The sequence below is a fragment of the Saccoglossus kowalevskii genome, chromosome 3 (assembly GCF_978046115.1).
Source record: "Saccoglossus kowalevskii chromosome 3, keSacKowa6.1, whole genome shotgun sequence".
Taxonomy (NCBI): domain Eukaryota; kingdom Metazoa; phylum Hemichordata; class Enteropneusta; family Harrimaniidae; genus Saccoglossus; species Saccoglossus kowalevskii.
In genome coordinates, this window is record NC_140643.1 from 24,667,730 (window position 1) to 24,676,338 (window position 8,609).

General features: G+C 36.0%; 1 protein-coding gene across 1 annotated transcript in view; it reads right to left on the reverse strand.

Moving 5' to 3' along the window:
* Window positions 1-8,324, reverse strand: part of LOC146747587 (uncharacterized) — a 42,730-nt gene extending 34,406 nt beyond the window's left edge. The window contains exon 1 of the mRNA XM_085496529.1: window positions 8,193-8,324. The gene's annotated coding sequence lies outside the window, so the exon portion shown is untranslated. The remainder of the gene's footprint in view (window positions 1-8,192) is intronic.
* Between the last annotated feature and the right edge of the window lie 285 nt (window positions 8,325-8,609).

The window sequence follows — 8,609 nt, forward strand, 5'->3', positions numbered from 1 at the left end:
GTGACACCTTGCGTGTTCGTTTCAAACGATTGGGAAACCGCTATATATAATATGTTAACGCACATAATAGCACCACACTTGGCCGAACAGACAACACGCCACGCCAGAATACATGACAGCTCTGACAAACAATCGTACGCGGTTGTTACGGTGCATTGCCATCCTGGTCACACTGTTACATGGGCAATTGGCGTGTATTATGACTTGACGGTTGTCATGAATGGTTCGATGGTGCGCATGTGCTGCATATGTCTATTAGTCTGAGTGTTGTTGGAATGCGTTTCGCAATTCCCATGGGAGCTACTTCACGGAATATCAAAAAGGCAGTTTAATGTTGCCAATAGGTCAAAATAAGAAAATATATTTTTCTAAAAATCGACAAGTTATCGGTATCACGGGCAACGAGCGTCAATGGGGGAACTGAAGACTCTATAAATGCAATTTTTGGATGCTATCTATGAAAACACTATATATAGTGAAGTGCGCCCTCATTCGCAAAGTGTACCCCAATAATGTATTTCATATAAAAAAAATATGAATTCGTTGAAATATTATGACTGGCAGCCTTTTTACTATTTGATTAATTCGTTGTCGTTGTTGTTAAGACGCATAATGTTGCCCTGACGACCAGCACAATTTATGGATTTAGTTCACGTCACTCAAAGCTGTTACGTCATGTTCCATCAACCATTTGGTAAAGTAATAATCATTTTTGATTATGTTGTCGGGGTAGATCTCGTGTGAAAGGAACCTCAAGGGATTATATTTAGACATGATAATTGGTGGAACGCATGTGAAATCAAATAGAATGTGTGTGTTTTTTTTTTCACAATGGGCAAAACCAGGTGGATTTTTTTAATCAGTTTTAATTACATGATAAGGTATTAGAGAAAGAGGCCGGGTAACGGCGATATAGTTCGGGGATTATTGATTATCAGTCAATCAATCAGTTATTCACTATCAGTCAGTTATTCAGCCAATAAATAAATTAATCAATCAATCAATTAATGAAGAAATGATCACTCAACAAACTTCCGATTGACTAGATATTCACCTGAAATTTAACAGCGTCACAATAAAAGGTTCACTTTACAATATATAATGAAACTAATAACAAATATTACCCATGGCAGACAGTGTGGTTAGTGGTTTGCTGACATAGCTATATTACACAAGGCTATGCACAGCAATAGTTCAGTAATGGCTGCCTGTACATCTCAGCAGGGTACAGGTAAACTATGTGCTTAAGGTATACATGCAAATACATATTGAGATGTAACTGACGGGTAATAAAGAATGCATGGGCCGTTCATTACAGCAAACGTCTCTGCAATAACCAATCATCTGAAGACACAAATACGTGCCTATAATGTTAGTTATATTTTTTGAGGTATCGGGATACTTCAGAAAGAAGTCAATATTTATTCGAATACCAAAAACATATGTTTCATTTTTATATTTCACAAGCCGGATTAAAATAACACTATTACAACGAGACCATGTAATTGCTTTCAGACTAGTGACCCTTCGCGGGTACCCAGCCGTTGATATGAACGGAATTGTGGTTGTAATCAAATCTCATAATCATCCAATTGTAATATTATCATTCGGAAAATGAACATTCCGAGGTGGATTACAAAATGTTAAAATCTACACACGTATAAAGGAAATGGTTTTGTCGCGCCAAAGGAAAGTATTAATCATTTTGCGCGTAAAATCACCTCTCGAATAGAAAATCGCACCTAATTGGTCGTTTATTAAGTGTACACGTAAACTCTGATCTGTATCACCAATCTAAGTTGATTCAGAATGTGTACTTATCATATAGGTCATCGCGATCTAGGTTCATCAGTCACGACACGACTCGAATGAGCCTACGCTATTATTCATACTCGCCATAGAGGTCATTTTTTCCCGAGGCCACGAATTGACATACCTTTTAGCAAAGTTTGAGAGTTCGTAGAGACGTATGCTTAGCACGACGCCGTATTATATACCATTTCATTATCTGTTACTGACTGAACTTAGATCATAATTTCAGTACGCTAATAAATGTCAAAGGAACGCAATTAAAACAGCCGTGGCGTACTGCAAGCTTCGTGTAACTGTCAAAACTTTAAAATCGCACTTAGCATATTAATGAGGGATAATTTTCACAGAGTAGTGCAATAGAAATATTTAATAATAAATTTTGTATGACACACATTCAACACAAAATTGTTCATCGAAAGGAAAATTAAATGAGCTCATAGTATTCTTGGCAATCCGGTCTGTGAAGTCGTCGTATTGATTTGTATTGCTCAAAGCTTTTGTCAATACGATTGAAAATCACTTGTCAGTGTTCCATAAGTTTAACAGGTTTGGGTTTTGTATTAATTTTTCTACGGTAACTTAAACAAGAAAAGGCATTTAGGTATTTCAAACTTGACACGAATACAATCATTGACATTTCGATAGTTGATTTAACTAATGCCTAGGTGCAAAATCGAATATGCTAGGTGCATTAAGACGCAGTCCCTTCAACTAGCATCACTGTGTGCACACATGGCAAAATAAAGTCCTGCGAAATGTCTAGTGAAAGGAGAATTACAAGTCGCGTGGTTCTTTCACTCTCAACGAGATCTCGTCGGTCGTATATTACGCGAGGGGGCGTATAAATATGTGAGAATATTTATGGTGTCAATCGCAGTTGGTTTAGCAAGTGTTGCATTGTGTACACCCGATTCCGCAGGTACAGATACTGCCAGAAAAAGCGCATTCACACATATCCATTATGACTAAGTAAGATCTCTGGCAATGTAATCACCAGTTACCTATACCGTGGCTTCAATAAAATACGCACATGTGTGTATATATGTTTCTAATTAAGCCACGCCTATATGTGTATTTCTACGCATATCCCTCACAAAGGCTTTAGCGTTAGTGTTCACCAATTGATTTCCCAAAGGCGGCGGTGTTAAACTTTGATTGAATGCCTTCAATAACACATATTCATTGAGATAAATGATCGCCAACTACTGGTGGCAAAGCTATTCACAAATAATCCATAACGAATTCAATAAATTTTTATTCATTAGTTCAAAATAAAATGGAACGTGGAACTATTCACACCAACATCTCAGCTGTTTAAGTACAGTACGTATTCACTGCAAAGTGAGATTTGCACAGAGTACTGCTAACTTCAGTTCGTTGTCTTAACGGACCTAGTTCCACGGTAGCAATGGAGTTGACTAGTGGTCGTACACACACAAGATAATTCAACAACATGCTATAGGTTGCCGCACAATGCATTGGACAATATGGGGCTTAATGCGTTGTATCGATTTCAATACAACTGTCCCTACATAAATATGTGGTTATTACGAGGATACCTCACATTTTGAAATCCCAAAAGTTAAGAACAGAATCAGCGAACTTCTGTGTAGAGTCCGCTCAAACCTTGGAGGCAATCCTGTTCGTTTTTATTATTAGAGGACGCTTACGCGCGTAATCGTTCCATGTTTGGAATTCGCATTTCCTTACATGGTAGAATGAAAATACCCCGTAAAATACCACAAAATTACGGTTCTCTGTAACTTATGGCATTACGGTGACAGATGTATAATATTATTAATTAGAATACGGTCAGATTCATCATCGATATAGGAACGGTGACACAATAAACATGTAGTCTACAGGCAGCTATGCTGTTTGGCATCCTTGCTGAATTTGCATTCAACAATCGTTAGTATGATAAATGAGAACAGACGCATATAAATATACCTCCACGCCATTCGAGCAATGCAACAACATACCATCTAATGTAACACGACATGTGTGGTTTTCATACTTGAAATATAGCCTGTCTAGTTGTGTTGACTGCAAATAACACCCATGTCCGCACGTACCCTCTGCGCCACAACTCGTCATGAATTAATACTCATCAAGACACTTTGAAAACAAAAATAGTGAATACTTAAATCCAACTCACGTATAGCGAAATATTGAACTGATGCATTTTACATACAACGTGCTAGATTGCCGTAATGACTATTATTCGAACATTCGATTGAGTTACAACTATCACGCGATTGCGTTACGTGTGTGTCACATCTGTTCATCATACGCCTTTATACGATTATACCAAGACGGCTGAAGCAGTTGTAGAAGACAATGTCAAACGAATTGTACGATTACAAATAAAATACAATATACATTATCAATATCGTGTCGATCGAAACGAAGCAGCGCTACATCACCAGAAGAATGAAGATGGATAAATTGTTATTAATATTATTATTATATTACGTGGTGGTATGTATGACCACGTACAATTGCAAGTAACAGACATGGTCACTTTGATTTAATGATGTAAACATATATATCGGATCGCTGCGTTATTTTTTTCAGATATAAGAATGTGAAAATTTATATATTATATGGAACGTAAACATTGTCGATAAAAATAATATGACAGAACGCAACGATGTGTTGTTATTGATAAGTGTGTCCCCAAGCACTAGTCACTTTGTCCACAGAGCATTTTTTTTTAGCTCCAGCAGTCATCCAAGGTTCAATTCTATCCATACCTAATGATGGTGGACGCGCACTCATTGGAGTGTATGCCGCAGCGTTAGCCATGATAATTTGTTTCGCGTGCGTTGTTGGTTGTCGATGCTTTTTAAAACTGCACGATTTGTTTTAATGTGTTGATTTGTATCAGATATAAAATACGATATTTTGATTTAAAACAGTCATTATGTATGTCATTGAGAGGGACGTAACCTCACTACATTATTTTCGGTTGTGCTGTATAGATCGGAGATTGAAGTAAACTCGTAGCAGATTTTGCCCTGAAATTACCCAAATTATCATAAATGCAAGCGTCCATTGCTTTCTATTGTCATGGCAGTAAACATATCTTGCGTTACTGTTCCAAATATCAATATGCTTCCAAAATTGTCATGAAAACAACTGGGTAGTGTAAATAAACGTGATTTGCCAAGAACGAAAAATATTCAAAAATATTGTTACCCAATTGTTTGCATGTGTTTCAGAAAAGCCAATCCCGATGATGGCAATGAAAGGCGCGCTGTTTTTATTACGCTGGGAAAACAAAACACAAACCGGCCAGGTTTTGGGATTCCATCAACGGATGCGTTTACAACTCGGGCATTCTCACTCACGTATGAGCAGCTGTACCTCCCGAGACCCCCAGTATCAACTGTATGTCACCGACAGTACCTTTAGCTTCATGACCCCGGGTCAGGTTACAACAATAAAGTATCTTTTCATCATTCAAATTCCATCGCTATTTCCAACACAGCGGTACAACATATCACCGATAGAAGACCAACTGATTGCGAGTTGTTTGGTAGTTTAATTTTGAAATAAAAAACATAACAATCGTGTGTTTACATTTATAGAATACTATATTAACACTATATCATTCGAATATTTACATACCAATGTAAAATATTAATAAAAAGTCTGGTTTTGTGTAATTCCTTTCCTTTTTTAGTTTTTGTTTTGAAGTATTATATGAGCTGTTGGATGTAAGATAATAGGTTATTTACCTCTAACACGAAAATACTCGTGAGAATTTCGAACATAAAAACTCGTGATATAACGCGATATTTCTATTTGGGCGGCGATTGACTGCCAATAATAACCTTGGCATGTAAATACATTTTAGAAAGGACTATTTTATCACATATTAGCATATTAGTTGTAATCTACATTAAATATGTAATAATTAACATTAATTTAATACGCCATATTTAACTATAATTAAAAAAAATATTTAAAAAAATATTCAAGATTAAATAACTTGTCTTTCAATTGCTAAAATTCAAAATGAAAACAATCGACAAGAAACGATAGTGTTGTCGTGTTTTGGGATGACAGTCCTTAAATGCGTTTTACTAGCACTTAGATTATACTTAACTATGAAATATTGACAGTTTTGCAGCGCGTAGACGAAGGTAATGAGCTTTCGTTGACAGACTGTGTGACTCCCAGAACGTCTAGCCATCCTTCTTCCGGATGTTCATCATTCAAGCACAGAGCGTACCAGAAGAAAACAAAAATCAGCAATTTAGCTTTGCTAGGCCATATAATTTCCTGCAGACATGGCTGCTAACCATTGAAATCCATTAAACCGATATTTAATTTCAATAAATATGACTTTGTAGGTCTGTTTCTATGTTATCATATTTTGATCGCCAATTTTAATTGATATGTATATGCATACAATCAATGTGAACACAGGTGCTTTAATTGCCCATGCCTCTTTCTGTTACAATATAGGAAGAGAGTTTTAGTAATGTATTCTGTTGAAATTAATACAAACAAGATGAATTGTTTGACCTTGCTTGACGTCAGTGCTTTTCTTATTTTGTTAGTTAAACAAATTGAGTAAACGTCGCCGTCTGCAACAAGCAATCACACTTTATATAAAGAACAAGCGTGGTCATTTCCTGTTGTGAATTTGTTGTGTATTACATTAATCCCATGACCCGTGGCACACGATGGGTGTAATGTTATTCAAGACTCTTTCCCACTGTGTTCACGTAATACATCTACCTGTCCTTTGTAATTATAAATCACACAATCCGATGTATTTTAAGTAATCACGTGGGGAGTAAAACCAATAGTTGGTTGAACTGACATGCATTGATAAGAAAATGGTTGGATTTAATTTGGAGCTTGCCTTTCCTGTCAATTATATTATGTATATTTTATATTAACATCGGTGTGTGTCACCATGTCTAGTTTTACAGCTGTAAGACACGTTCGGGAAAATATTTAGCAATTGGATGTTTCGTGTCGTGTATTATAAACATTGCAGAGATACCTAAATTTAAAGTAAAATATAATTCAATTTAATTTTTAAGATACTCAAATTAAATTTCACATATCAATATGTAATACTGCCGGTGTGCTCTTATAAAACTGAACACACTGATATGTGTATAATTCAGCTTTATTAATGAAATCTATAATGAAATAGTATACCCCAACAATCTGGGGTATTACTAAAATAATTTTAGGACATTTATTTGAACAGTGGAGTCACGTGTGAAAGTGAATTCGTCCAGACATGTCCCCAGATCAAGAGGTTGCACAGTACACCTCACCGGGAAGTTTTATTTTTGTGTGTATAAGTTCGTTAATACTTGTACTGTTAGTTTTCGTGAGATCGTCTTTAAGTTAACAATTGGAACAAATATTCCAGTGACCAGCGTGAATTAATCCTGATACCCATGCACGCATGCATAGCTTAGTCATTTTTGCAGAAACTACAGGTATGTATTTCAATTATTCGTCACACAGACTAAACTATATTCATTTAACCGAATTGAATTCAATATGTTCGATGGGTATTATTTTGCCCAGCAAATAACGTCAGATTAAAAGATATATATAAAAAAAGTAATCAGTGTATCACGCTAAAGGCAACTACTGTGACAGTTTTATAGCGAAAACGTAATATCTAAACTATGTATCACAATTGAGTTAGATTTAAATACAGTGTATAACTATAATTTGCGATATATTAGTTTATTATAAATGTCAATACTTAAAAAAAAAACATACTTATAAATAAACCAAAACAAACGCTAATCAATTAAAAGACAAAATATTAATGAAAATATTAATTATTTAACTGGATGCCATCATAATATTATAAACTTTCTGACATTAATGCTGGGAAAATATCAAACATAGTGACTCTCACAAAACGAGAGTTCGCAGTTGCGAGTTCAACCAAAGTTCACATCACGTATATATGCGCATTTAATGTGACACTGGTCTGATCGCATCGATCACTAACGTCTAGCTACTCATTAAAATCTCACGTGTAAACGGTTTGAATCTGCCACTGAATGACACGGTAACAGACGTTAATGCAAAGCGTACGGCTAGAAAATTATAGAGTAATTGATTGTGGCTAATTTTGGCATCTATGATAATCATTGACGCCTTCCGTTGTTTCCAGTCTAACCAGCATCACATGCATCACTTGGTCGCAGAGGAGATAAATATACTGTCTGATGTATTATCATTAAGCAATTGTTGTGCTTTTTATTGGAGCATGTATTACGACACGATATCTCATGCAAGTGTGGGTGTTTGAGTTGTATTCATAATGTAATCGTGCGATAAGACAACACGGCACATCCAACAAATACGACATATCCAAGACTTACCGCTTCCATCGCACTATTATCTTATCTCAATCTAAGCAGAGTTACTCTTGCAATGTGTCACTTGTTACAGGAGGATAATACTATTTAAACTCACTGATCGTGGACGGTATGGTGCACGTTAAGTGGCGTGACCAAAACAGTGCGTTGCAGCTCGAGACGCAGCTAAGTGTACCGTTATGGCGGATATACAAACCGTCATTCATCACATGGGCGGAGGCGTGAAGCGGTTCATCCTTTCCCAGCATGCATTGTTTGTTGTTTGCTTACAGCGGGTAAAATATGTTTAAATTGACACAAGTGCGATGAAAGATAAATTGCTAAAATTGTATATCACGCGGATGACAAGATTTTGCTGAAGTGAGCCAATATGAATAAGAAAAAGAGGCGAAATCTTTAGAAAAATTATATTCAGAAGAT